At 39.0% G+C, this 13,234-nt stretch overlaps 1 protein-coding gene and 1 long non-coding RNA gene across 12 annotated transcripts in view; one reads left to right on the forward strand and one right to left on the reverse strand.

Annotated features, from left to right (window-relative positions):
- LOC122541855 (adenosine kinase-like) overlaps positions 1–13,234 on the forward strand; it is a 266,202-nt gene that overhangs the window by 243,994 nt on the left and 8,974 nt on the right. The gene's annotated exons all lie outside the window — the stretch shown is intronic.
- The window catches only part of LOC148137441 (uncharacterized), a 249,878-nt gene that overhangs the window by 207,380 nt on the left and 29,264 nt on the right, over positions 1–13,234 (reverse strand). For 2 of the 4 annotated variants that reach the window (XR_015754218.1, XR_015754219.1), the window contains exon 4: positions 7,713–7,766. The exons of the other annotated variants lie outside the window; for them this stretch is intronic. This is a non-coding gene — a long non-coding RNA (uncharacterized LOC148137441). The remainder of the gene's footprint in view (positions 1–7,712; positions 7,767–13,234) is intronic. 4 annotated transcript variants of the gene reach the window in all.

Consider the following 13,234-nt stretch of genomic DNA (forward strand, 5'->3'; position numbering starts at 1 on the left):
CAGTGGAGGACACTAATAATATGCCAGTAAACTGACAAAGAGATGTAAGATAATTGAGGACCTAGAAATAATCATTATCATGGAAGAGGTAGTGTTGGGCAAGCTAATGCACCTAAGGATAGATAAGTCTCCTGGGCCTGATGGAATGCATCCCGGGGTACTAAACAAGATGGCTGGAGAAATAGCAAGTGTACAGGCGGTAATTTTCTAAAATTCACTGGACTCTGGGGCAGTCTGAGCAGATGTTAAACATTGCATTCAAACGTTACATATTTGCTGTTTTCCAAAGGGAGGGACACAAAAGATGGGGAATTATAGACCAGTTAGCTTAACCTCTGGAATTAGTCAGGCATCTTGATAGAAATTGTCCTGTTGGGCAGATGCAGCATGAGTTCATGAAGGACAGTTCATGCTTAACAAATCTGTTGGAATTCTGTGAAGACATTGCGAGCAAGGTGGAGACCCACTGGATGTGGTGTACTTAGATTTCCAAAAGGCCTTCAACAAGTTGCTGCATAAGAGGCTGCTGCGTAAGATAAGGATGCGTGGCATTACAGGTAAAGTATTAGGATAAAGGATTGGTTGACTAACAGGAAGCAAAAGCGTGGGGAAAAATAAGTTATTCTGACTTGTAATCAGTGACTAGTGGTATGCCTCAGGGATCGGTGTTGGGTGTGCAATTATTCACAATTTATATAGATGATTTGGAATTGGGGACCACATGTAGTGTATCGAAGTTTGCAGATGAGTGGCAGACAAAGTGTCCAGAAGACTGAAACTTTGCAGAGGAACATAGATACTTTAAGTGAGTGGACAAAGGTCTGGCAAATGAAATACAATGTTAATAAATGTGAAGTCATCCATTTTGGTAGGAGTAACGGTAAAAAGGATTATTACTTGAATGGTTGAAAAGTTGCAGCATGTTGCTATGCAGAGGGACCTGAGTGTCCTTGTGCATGAATAACAGAGGGTTGGTCTGTAGGTGCAATAGGTAATTAGGAAGGCAAATGGAATTTTGCCCTGAATTGCTAAAGGAATTGAGTTTAAAAGCAGAGAGGTAATGTTGCAGTTTTACAAGGTACTGGTGAGGCCACACCTGGAGTACTGTCTGTAGTTTTGGTCTCCTTACTTGAGAAAGGATGTACTAGCACTGGAGGGAATGCAGAGGAGGTTCACTAGGTTGATTCCAGAATTAAAGGGGTTGGCTTATGAGGAGAGACTGAATAGACTGGGATTATATTCAATGGAATTCAGAAGAATGAGAGGGGATCTTATAGAAATAGATAAAATTATGAAGGAAAGGGATATATTGGAAGTAGAGAGGATGTTTCCAATTGACAGGTGAAACTAAGACAAGAGGGCATATCCTCAAGAAGAAGCAGATTTAGGACTGAATTGAGAAAGAACTTCTTCACCCAGAGGGTTGTAAATCTATGGAATTCCTTGCCCAGTGAAGTGAATGATGCTACTTCAGTAAATACTTTTAAAGCTTAGGTAGATTTTTTTATGAACAATAAAGGAATTCAGGGATACGGTGAGAGCACAGGTAAGTGGATCGGAGTACACTAAAAGATCAGCCATGATATTATTGAATGGAGCGGGATTGAAGGGCTGGAGCCTACTCCTGCTCCTAGTTCTTATGTTCTATGTGTCTCTATTTGACTTATCCAAGGATAGATGTGTTGTCCCAATCAAAATGGTATCCTTTCTCATCCGTACGTAAGGATACTAGTTTTTGCAAGGTTTGTGAAGGTTTGTAGCTCAGGTTGAGGTTTAGGGTGTAGGTTTGCTCGCTGAGCTGTAGGTTTGATATCCAGACGTTTCATTACCTGGCTAGGTAACATCATCAGTGGCGACCTCCAAGTGAAGCGAAGCTGTTGTCTCCTGCTTTCTATTTATATCTTTCTCCTGGATGGGGTTCCTGGGGTTTTGTGGTGATGTCATTTCCTGTTCGTTTTCTGAGGGGTTGATAGATGGCATCGAGATCTGTGTGTTTGTTTATGGCATTGTGGTTGGAGTACCAGGCCTCCAGGAATTCTCTGGCATGTCTTTGCTTAGCCTATCCCAGGATAGATGTGTTGTCCTAGTCGAAATGGTGGGTTTTTTCATCTGTGTGTAGGGCTACAAGGGAGAGAGAGTTGTGTCTTCTTGTGGCTAGCTGGTGTTCGTGTATCCTGGTGGCTAACTTTCTTCCTGTTTGTCCTACATAGTATTTGTGGCAGTCCTTGCATGGAATTTTATAGATGACATTGGTTTTGTCCATGGATTGTACTGGGTCTTTTAAGTTAGTTAGTTTTTGTTTGAGACTGTTGGTGGGTTTGTGTGCTACTCGGATTCCGACAGGTCTTAGTAGTCTGGCTGTCATTTATGAAACTTCTTTGATGTATGGTAAGGTGGTTCGGGTTTCTGGCTGTGTTTGGTCTGCTTGTCGTGGTTTGTTCTTGAGGAATCTGTGCACTGTATTTTTTGAGTATCCGTTCTTCTTGAATACGTTGTATAGGTGGTTCTCCTCTGTTTTCCAAAGTTCGTCTGTGCTGCAGTGTGTGGTGGCTCATTTGAATAGTGTTCTGATACAGCTTTTTTTGTGTGTTGGGATGGTTGCTGGTGTAGTTAAGTATTTGGTCAGTGTTTGTCGGTTTTCTGTGTATGCAGGTTTGTAGTTCTCCGTTGTCCTTTCTTTTGACTGTGACGTCCAGGAACGCGAGTTTGTTGTCGTGTTTCTTCCTCCTTGGTGAACTTTATGCCTGTGAGGGTGTTGTTGATTATGTTAAATGTCTCTTCTATCTTGTTTCGTTTTGTGATGACAAAGGTGTCATCTACGTAGCGGACCCAGATTTTTGGTTGGATGGTTGGTAGGGCTGTTTGTTCTCGTCTTTGCATTACTGCTTCTATTATGAATCCTGATAGCGGAGATCCCATGGATGTGCCGTTGGTTTGTTTGTAGACTATGTTGTTGAAAGTGAAGTGGGTGGTGAGGCACAGGTCCACTAGCTTCATGATGTTTTCGTTGGTAATGTGATTGATGGTGGTTGGGGTGTGTGTGATGGTCTCTTCTAAAAGTGTGGTAAGTGTTTCCTTTGCCAGGTCGATGTTGATGGAGGTGAATAATGCTGTTACGTCGAATGAGATCATTGCTTTGTCTTCCTCTATTTTGGTGTTTTTGATGATTTTAAGGAATTCCTGGGTGAAGTGCTGTGACTCTTCTACGGGTATTTCAGTCTTTCTTGTAGTTCTTTGGCCAGACTGTAAGTTGGTGTTCCGGATAGTGAGACTATAGGTCTGAGGGGAGCTCCTGGTTTATGGATTTTTGGTAGCCCGTAGAATCGTGGGGTGTTGGTTCCGTCGGGTTTCATTTTCTGGAATTCTGTCTTGTTTAGTTGTCCGGAATTGTGTAATTTTCTTAGGAGATATGTAATTTTGTTTCCTAGTTGTGGGGTCAGGTCTAGCGCCACCTGTTGGATACTGGTGCTAGTGGGTCATGTCTTTTTGTGGCGAGTTAATGTTCATGTATCCTGATGGCTAGTTTTCTGCCTGTTAGTCCAATGTTGTGTTTATTACAGTCCTTGCAAGGTATTTTGTAAATGACGTTTGTTTTGCTTATTGTTTGTACAGGGTTTTTAAGTTAATTAGTTGCTGTTTAAGTGTGTTGGTTGGTTTGTGGGCTACCATAATGCAAAGAAGTCTGAGTAGTCCAGTAGTCATTTCAGAAATGTCTTTGATGTAGGGTAATGTGGCTGGGGTTTTTGGGTTTGGGTTTTTCTACTTGTTTGGGTTTGTTGCTGAGTAATCGGCAGACTGTGTTTATTGAGTACCCATTCTTCTTGAATATGCTGGAGATGGAGAAGTCCTTTAAAGGCTATGGATCCAAAACCTATGTTGTAGGTCTGGGATACACTGTAAGCTAGAGAAAAAAGAGCAGTTTACATTTGTAGCAAACAGTGAGCTAGAAGGACTCCTTCATCTCAGGTGCAGGTTCATACTCCTGCAATCACTACTGTAATTCAGTCATGCAACAGGATCCTAATAATAGCATATCAACTGAAAGTATTATGCTGTATGTTGGCCAAACTGATCTCTGGTCCCATGTTCAACTGGACTTTACATGCATAAAGTGATATATGCACTTGTTTCAAAATTTAAGATGCATACTAACTTTAAAATTGATATGACTGTCATAACTTTAAATTCAAATTGTACAGGATATGACAAATAAAAAAATTCTAGAAAATGTATTGTTAAATTAAATTGTCATTGCATGTGCCATATTTTCTTACTGTCTTAAACATTCACAAGCTGATGATTTCATGTTGTGATGGTAGTTTAATAGTTTAATGGTTTTGTTTTCGTCAAAGCTAAAAATGCCTTGAATGAAGTGTGCCATTTTCCTTCCCATATCTATTAACCAAATACAGCTGCAGAACTGGCATTAGTGGTTGAGGGCTGGCAGTCATGGTGAAATTTGCAAACTTGGTGATAAAATTATTCATATAATGCTAATTAATAGCTAAAATTATTCAATTAGTTTGAATAAGTATATTAAATGCAGATTTTCTTGGAGTCAAGCAGAGTAAGTTTCCTATTAATTTACCCAAATTATTTTCACCGAAGTTAACTAAATTAGCTGTTTTTTCAGTGTGATGCTCATTTTTTAGCTAAATTTAGCAGTATTTGAAATGGCTGTATCTTCAAATATCGTACGAAAAATTCTGAAGTACAAAATGTAAATTGGCAAAAATTGATATATAATCTCTGAATTCAAACTGTTCACAATGTACAGACTTGAATTGGTTGTAGGGATCCGTGTTCTTGAAATTTAACTCTGAATTTACAATATTTTTTGAAATAAGAATCATAGAATCCCTACAGTATCGAAATAGGCCAATTGGTCCAACACGTCCATCTTAGATAACCTTCTTCACTGTCCACTATACCACCAATTTTAGTGTGTCATCTGCAAACTTATTAATCATGCCTCTTAAATACTCATCCAAATCATTTATATAAATCATAAACAACAGTGGGCCCAGCACCAATCCCCGCAGAATTCTGCTGGTCACAGGTTTCTAATCTGGAAAAACCACCCTCCCTTACCAACCTTTATCTCTTACCATCAAGCCAATTTTGTATCCCGTTGGTGGGCTCTCTCTGAATCCCATGTGATCTAACCAGTTTATTAATCAGTCTACCATGCGGAACCTTGTGGAAAGCTTTACTGAAGTCCAACATCTCTGCTCTGCCCTCATCTATCTTTCTGATTGTATCCTCAAAAAATGTAATCACATTTATCAGACAAGATTACTCAAGGACAAAGCTATGCTAACTATCCCAAAACAGTCTTTGCCTCTGCAAATGCATGTAAATCTAGTCTCTCAAAATCTCCTCCAACAACTTACCCACCACTGATATCAGACTTCCCAGACTTCGGTCTATAGTTCCCAGGCTTTCTTTGAAGCCTTTCTTCAATAAAGGCACATTAGCCACCCTCCAGTCTTCTGGCACTTCCCCCCAGCCCCACCATGGTTGTAAATGACACAAAATTTCTGCTGAGGGCCCCTCAACTTCTTCCCTAGCTTCCCACAATGTTCTTGGATACATTTGATCAGATCCTTGAGATTTATTCACCTTTATTTTGTAAGACCTCCAGCACCACCTCTTCTGTAATGTGGACTGTTTTCAAAACATCAATATTTAGTTCCCAAAGCTCCTACCCTCCATGTCTTTCTCCTCAATAAAACTTGACACAAAACATTAATTTAGTACTTCTGTCAAATCCTATGATTTCACATGCACACCTTTCAGGGGCCCTATTCTCTCGGTGGTTGCTCTTTTATTCTTAATGTATTTGTAGAATCTCTTTGGATTATCCTTAACATTATCTGCCAAGGCTACCTCAATCCCATTTTTGCTGTCCTGATTTGCCCATTAAGAATGCTGCTTCACCCCTTATACTCTTCAAGAGATTCACTTGATCCTACTTGCCTATGCCTAACATATGTTTCCTCCTTGACTACAGCCTCAATATATTTATTCATCCATTGTTTCTTCCCCTTACCATTCACCTTTCAGTCTAATAGGAACACACAGCCCTGGACCATTGGCAATAGAATAAAAGTCTAAGTTTATTTAAATTATTCTTCTTGTAAAGGTGACTTTTTTATGTGCATAAAAATTAGACCGTATACTTTGATCCAAACAACACAGCTTTGTTCATTAATCTTGAATTGAAACAATGTACTCATTCTATTTTACTGACTTGCATGAATCAAAGATATGTACAAAATGTTTGGCAGTTTCTAGCATGTAATCAAATGTTTCTTTGTTCTTAAAATCTTCAAAAGGTGAGATTTCAACATCAAAATATCATATTGCAAAATCAATGCAATTGTGGGGATTCTGGTAATGGTTCATTTGTAGCTCCGTGTCTGAAGGGTTAGTATTATTTAAAAGGATGCGGTAAGTGAATCAGAAGTAACTTGGTGAGAAATGTAATCAGTATTTTAAGACAAAAACATTTGCAGGTGAATGCAGCAAATAGTGTAGTTCTTTCAAAGAGCTGGTACAGCCATGGTTGACCAAATGACCACCTGTTATGCTACATCATTATATGTTACAATCAATAATAAAACAAAGCAAAAACAAAATTAAATTGTTCTATCAGAAACTGGGGTTACATTTACAAAATTCTCACCAGAACTTCTATTTTCTGTCTTAAGATGTTCTTCCAAAGACTGCTTAAACTACTACAAATGTGTGCATGTAATGCATATGATGCACTTCTGGTAATATTTTCTACTTCACACTTGAAGTAAAATCACAGCAATTCAGAAATGAAGACGTAGAGAACGCTCAAATCAAAAATGAGGAAAGTATTTGGGGTAACTGACATCAGAAAATGCCACTTAGGTTCCTTTGACTGTGTAATCAGGACTCTACCATTAACAAAAGAGCACAGATGAAGTAATGAAGTCTCTCAAAAAACATTTTGAAAAAATAATGAATAGCAAACATATAATATCTAAAATAAAGCTTTGAACAGTATCAAAACATCAGAAAAGAAATTGGATAGCCTCACAGTGCCAGGAACCTGGGTTCCATTCCAGCCATGGGTGATTGTCTATGTAGAATTTATATATTCTCCCCTTGTTTGTGGGGTTTCCACTAGGTGTTCCAGTTGTCTTCCACGGTCCAAAAATGTGGAGGTACAGGTGGATTGGCCATGTTAAATTGCCCTGTGGGTTTCTCTGAATGATCTGGCTAGGTGGATGAGGCATGGGAAATGCAGGGGTATGGGGATAGGAAAAGGGGGACTGGGTTTGAGTCAGATGCTCATTGGAGGGTCAATGCACACACAGTGGCCTGAAAGCCTCTTTCTCACTGTAGTGATTCTATGATTCTATCATAGTCTTTTGCCTTCTAAAGTTTTATACTTTAATTTCAAGACCTGAACTTGTGTTAAAAGCTGTGGCTTTAATTTTCCCAGAGTTATTGTGAGATTCACCTAAGGGGTTGCAATGGTATTATAACTAGACTAGTAATCCGGAACACTGGTTAAGGTTTTGGGGAGAGGTGTTCTAATCTCATCGTGGTGATTGTGAAATTTGAATTCAATAAAAATATGGAATTGAAGACGAGCCTAATGTAACCACTCAATTGTTAGAAAAAATTATCTGGTTCACAGCATCCTTTAGGGAAATGAAATGTGTATTCCTTACCTGATCTGGCCAACATCCAGATGCACAAGAATGTTGTTGGCTCTTAGTCACCTGCTGGGCAATTAGGGATGAGCAATTATTATTAGCTTAACCAGCGAAACCCATATCCCAAAGAATTATTTTTGAAGTCACTAACCACACCTGTGCACTCCAAATAAGTACAGCTTGAAAACTTGTCAGCATGAACCAGTAGATTATTCTTGAATTAAGTAATCTAAGTGTGCTATGAGGATTTGAAAGTTTGGTTGAATGGCACAGCTTAAGATTTTATGACTTGGGTATTAGGTGGCTTTATGTGACACTTTTTAACTGCAGTCATTGCATAATTTCCTTGTGTGTGTTCATGAAGGGCTCCCCCAGCAACAATATGCATGCAATGACGAGAAGATGCATATTCATACTAAGTAGATAAAATATTAGTAAAGATACTGTGAATGCTGAAACTCTGAAAGAAACAATGCTGGAGAATCTCAGCAGGTCTGGCAATATCTGTGTGGAGAGAGGAAGGGTTCATCTAAATGACCGAGCACGATCCTTTGAATGTGGAGACGGATAGGTTGGAAAGTAAGGACAAGTGTAACCGTCTTTATGTTCTGGAAAGGAGGGGAAATGGCATTGGCAGAAGTGTGAGACACCACAATAAGGGGGGGAATTCCTTAGTTGAGAAAAAGGAGATTGTATGAGAGGCAGTCCAGTGGAAGGTGACATCATCAAAACAGTGGGGCTGCATGGTGGCTCAGTGGTTAGCACCGCTGCCTCACAGTGCCAGGGACCCATTGTCGATTCCAGCCTCAAGTGACTTTCTGTGTGGAGTTTGCACATTCTCCCCGTGTCTGCAGGTTTCCTCCGGGTGCTCCGGTTTCCTCCCACAATCCAAAGATGTGCAAGATGGTGAATCAGCCATGCTAAATTGCCCATTGTGTTAGGTACATTAGTCACAGGGTAAATATAGGGTAAGGGAATGGGTTTGGGTGGTTATTCTTCAGAGGGTCGGTGTGGACTTATTAGGCCGAAGGGTCTGTTTCCATACTGTAGCAAATCTAATCTAATCTCAAAAATTCATGGAGGCAGAGAAACTGGGAGAATGGAATAGAATATGTGAAGGAAATATGATTGAGGAGTCAATGCATTTGTAATGGATATTGGTAGACAATATCCTCAGAAATGAAAGCAGTGAATTCAAGGAAGGGATGTTAAGAGTCAGGTGGATGAGGTGAAGGTAAGAGAAAGCAGGAAATTGAAAGTAAAACTGAATTTTTTTCCAGTTCTGGACAAGCAGGAAGCAGCATTGAACACATTATCGATGTATTGGAGAAAGAGTTATGATTGGGGGCCTAAGTAAGACTGGAACAAAGAATGTTGCACGTACCCCACAAAAAGTCAGGAATAACTGGGCCCCATGGCCACTTCTGACTTGAAGAAAATGAGATAAGTTAAATGTGAAGTATTCAAAGTGAGAACAAGCTCAGTCAGGTGAAGGAAGATGGTGGTGGATGGAGACTGCACAGGCCTCTTTTCAAGGGGAAAGTGAAAAGCCTTCAGACCACTCTGATGGGAAAGGCTGAGCAGAGGATTGCATAATTGGTGAAAAGAATGCATCTACAGTCAAAAAACTGGAAATTATGGAACTGATATAAAGTGTCAGAAGAATCACGTGTCGGAAGAGACCGAGAAAATTCGAGTCAAGGTAGGAAGAAATAAGTTCACTCAGGCAGGAACAGGCTGAAAAGGTGAGCTTGTCAGGACAGTTCTGTTTGTGGATTTCGGGAAGGAGGTAGGAGCAGCTGTATGAGGTTGGGGAATCTGAAGGTGAGATGCTGTGGAGGGAAGATCTTCAAAAGAGATGAGGTCATTGACAGTCCTGGAAACAACAGCTTGATGTTCAATGGTGGGATCATGATCAGGGGGATTTGGGAGAAAGTGTTTGGAAGTTGGTACTCAGCCTCTGTCAGGTTGGGGTCAGTATGCCAGACAACATCCACATCACCCTTATCAGCAGATTTGATAACAAAGTTGGGTTGTACCTGAGGGAACAGAGTGCAGCAAGTTCATAGGGGGACACGTTAGAGTGGACAAGGGGAGCAGAGAAATGAAGACAGCTAATTTCATTTTGGCAGTTCTCAATGAAGAGATCAAGTATAGGTAAAAAACGAGAAATAGAGTAGTGGGGAGTATTGGAGACAGTTGAAAAGGGTATTTGTTCGCAGGGAGAGGATTCCTGCTCAAAGTAGGCACATGGAAGCAAAGATGACAGAAGAAAACTTCAGTGTCATGTCATGCCTGAAATTCATTGAGGTGGAGACTTCATGATAAACTGTGTCCTTTACTGAGTACAAATCATTCAGCATGAGAAGGGAAGGTCAAACTGTATGGTGAATATGCACAAGAGGTGGGATTAAATGAAGGGATGGAGTTGGATGGAAGGGGAAGGTTGTTTAGAGTGTGATTCCAATTTGCCAATCTAAATTTTCAAAAAACTTAATGAACGTCTTAAACTGTCTTAAACAAATAAACGGGTTATTCCAAGTAATGTAGTCAATCATCCCCTGAATTTGTTGAGGCCAAGTTGGGATCATAAATTTAATCAACAGAGAAGGAAGCCACTTAGCTCATTGTGTCTGTCTCCCCCGTTTCCCTGTAATCATGTAGATTTATCCATTATAGAAAGCAAAGGTTTATGGACTGCAATAAGAAGGTACATTTTTAGAAATAACTGTTAAATCATTTTGTGGGAAAGGTTACTTTAAAAATCCAAAATTGAAATATGTTAAATATAGTGAGTGTTGCTAAAGAACCCCAAAATTACATACAGAATCATAGAACCCCTACAGTGCAGAAAGAGACCATTTGTCCCATCGAGTCCATTCAAAGAGCAACCCACCCAAACCCAACCATAACCTATCCCCGTAAACCTGCATTTACCATGGCTTTTCCACCTAACCTGCACATCTTTGGACTGTAGGAGGAACCCAGAATACCTGGCCGAAATCCACGCAGACACAGGGAGAATGTGCAAACTCCATGTGCTTGCCCAAGGGTGGAATCAAACCCAGGTCCCTGGTAATGCACACTGCTACCCTGCATTCATGTGCTACCCCATGCCATCCTGCATTCATATAATTGAAATCATATTCATTTGTACTGAAAGGAAATTATTTGCATTCTAATTCAACTTTCAGTTGCATTGTTCTGGCCCCATTGTGTTTTAGATTATGCTGTTGTTAGAGTTATAGACAGTTTACAAAAACATGATGTGGGCAATTGGAGGGATGATCCAGTCTCCTATGTGTGACTTGGGGAATGGTATAATCCTTTATTGTTACTGTATTTGTATCTTCATAACCTAAAAAATACTTGCCTCTGATATATTGTACATTTGGCACCAATATAGTTTTTTAGTATACGATATTTATAGTAGATAATAGTTATAGTATATTTTTTCTCATCACATCAACATAAGAGCTGCCCATTTCTAATTTGATGTCACTTGAAATCAGTTGTCTTGCAGACTTAATGCTATAGCCAACTTTTAATTTTAGAACCAAAAGAGAAAATGCTGGAAAATCTCAGCAGGTCTGGCAGCATCTGTAAGGAGAGAAAAGAGCTGACGTTTCGAGTCTAACTGACCCTTTAAGATTTTGTATTCTAGAAACGAGCTGACTGCTTATTAATATTTTCTATTATTAAAAATCTCACTTTTGGCAGAAACTTGCAGACACTAAACAACAGATTTCCACAGAGAAAAGCAGTTTAACCACAGTTTCCTGTTCATCCTTGGAGTTATAAATTGTTCATAGATTTGTAATATGTATTCCACATCATCAAGAGCAGGTTAGCTTGAAACGTTACCAGCTTGAATACTGTAGATAAATGTTTAACACTGGCTGATATTGGGAAGGTAAAGTGAATCATTTATGCTTAAGATAATTATTCTTTGCAATACAGTTACACTAAATATTTGCAAGTTTCAAAGCCAAAGGGCATCATAATTAAACATTTCAGTTTTGTAACGAGGAATTTAATCATGAGAGACAGTTATTTAGCTAATTGGTTGATTTTCTTGCTCATGAGGTGTAAATACAGTCAGTTATGTAATTTTAGAATCACATTTTAATTTTCATGTAAGTACACCATTATGGCAACCTGTTGAGATCTAGGTAAAGAGTGGCTATTGGGGAAAATTGTCTGACTCAGTACGTTCATTTTCAGCCCTTCCAAACCTGATAACTTTCCTGTTTAGTATCATTCCTATTACCGTAACTTTTTGCTCCCCTTTAGAAAAGATGTATTTAATTTATGTGCATCGCAAGCAAACAACAATTAAACTGTTTTTTGTTTGCAATGGCTAACAATCCTCGAAAACAAGTCGTCAGTGTTATCATTTTCTTGCTGAATGAGAAAGTTACGGCAAAGTAGACAGGTTTCAAGAAAGTCCTAAATCAGGAACTGACCACTTAATTAGAGCCACAATGCACAAGGAAAGTAGTAATTTCCTAGAGACCAATAGTTTTTAATAAAAAAAATGCGCACTTTTACACAAAGAAGTCATCACCTTAAGCACACTTCCAAATTGGTGAAGTCATAGTTTTGTATCTCCTTCACGTGTGCACAAAGCTGGAATATTTTAAGCAGGTAGTTACACTTTTTAAAAAATTATATCCAGATCTCATGCTAAAATTTGAACTCCACAATTGACACAGTATACAATTAAGTGAACTATATGTTTTGAAGTATTGAAGCTCCTGAATTTCCACAATCTTAGAGATTCCATATTCATTTTCAAGGAACTCAGTACCTAATTGATTTCAAGTTTTCCTGGCTCCCAATTTGCTATACATTCCGTTGTTGATTGGTTTAAAAACTGTTCTCTTTGCAGTCACTCTCGTCCTTACTGTTGAAACGTCTTTCTCCCACACTGTCTGATTTGTTCACTATCATCAACAAACATAACCTCTTCGCATTGTGTTTCTAAATTCAGGTCATTACTTTTAATTTTTTTAAAATCTCAATGGATATGGATGTCACTGGTTGACCAGCATTTATTGCCTGTCCCGAGTTGCACTTGACAAAGTGGTAACAAGCTGCCTTCTTGAACTGCTGCAGCCCATGCAGTCCAATTAGGAAATGTTGTAGTTCCAATGCTGAAACCTTTCATATGGTGATTTGTGAAATGTCTTTCAAAGTCTAGATCACCACTATCAGTCTTGCATTGAATCATTTGAGTTGTTGCACCCTCAAAAATATTCATTGACATTGATGAAACTCAGTTCTAAAACTGTGCTGACTAGTTTTTGACTGGTAGTGCATCATCTTTTGTTTAATAGTAGGATTCTTTTCTTCTGATTCAAATCGGTTCTTGTGTCAGCTTGAATTTTGTTCTCTTCAGTACAGTTCTAAGGAGGTACTGAATTTCAGGTGAAACATGAAATGGAGAAAGTGTATATTCTTTCATGGATCATAAAAAATAATGTGCATGATTTCAAGAGAAAAGACATATATCTACAATGTCTTAGTAAATAGCT

This window comes from Chiloscyllium plagiosum, unplaced genomic scaffold (genome assembly GCF_037043375.1).
Source record: "Chiloscyllium plagiosum isolate Xiang-an unplaced genomic scaffold, Cpla_swu_hap1 HiC_scaffold_43, whole genome shotgun sequence".
In the NCBI taxonomy this organism is placed as follows: domain Eukaryota; kingdom Metazoa; phylum Chordata; class Chondrichthyes; order Orectolobiformes; family Hemiscylliidae; genus Chiloscyllium; species Chiloscyllium plagiosum.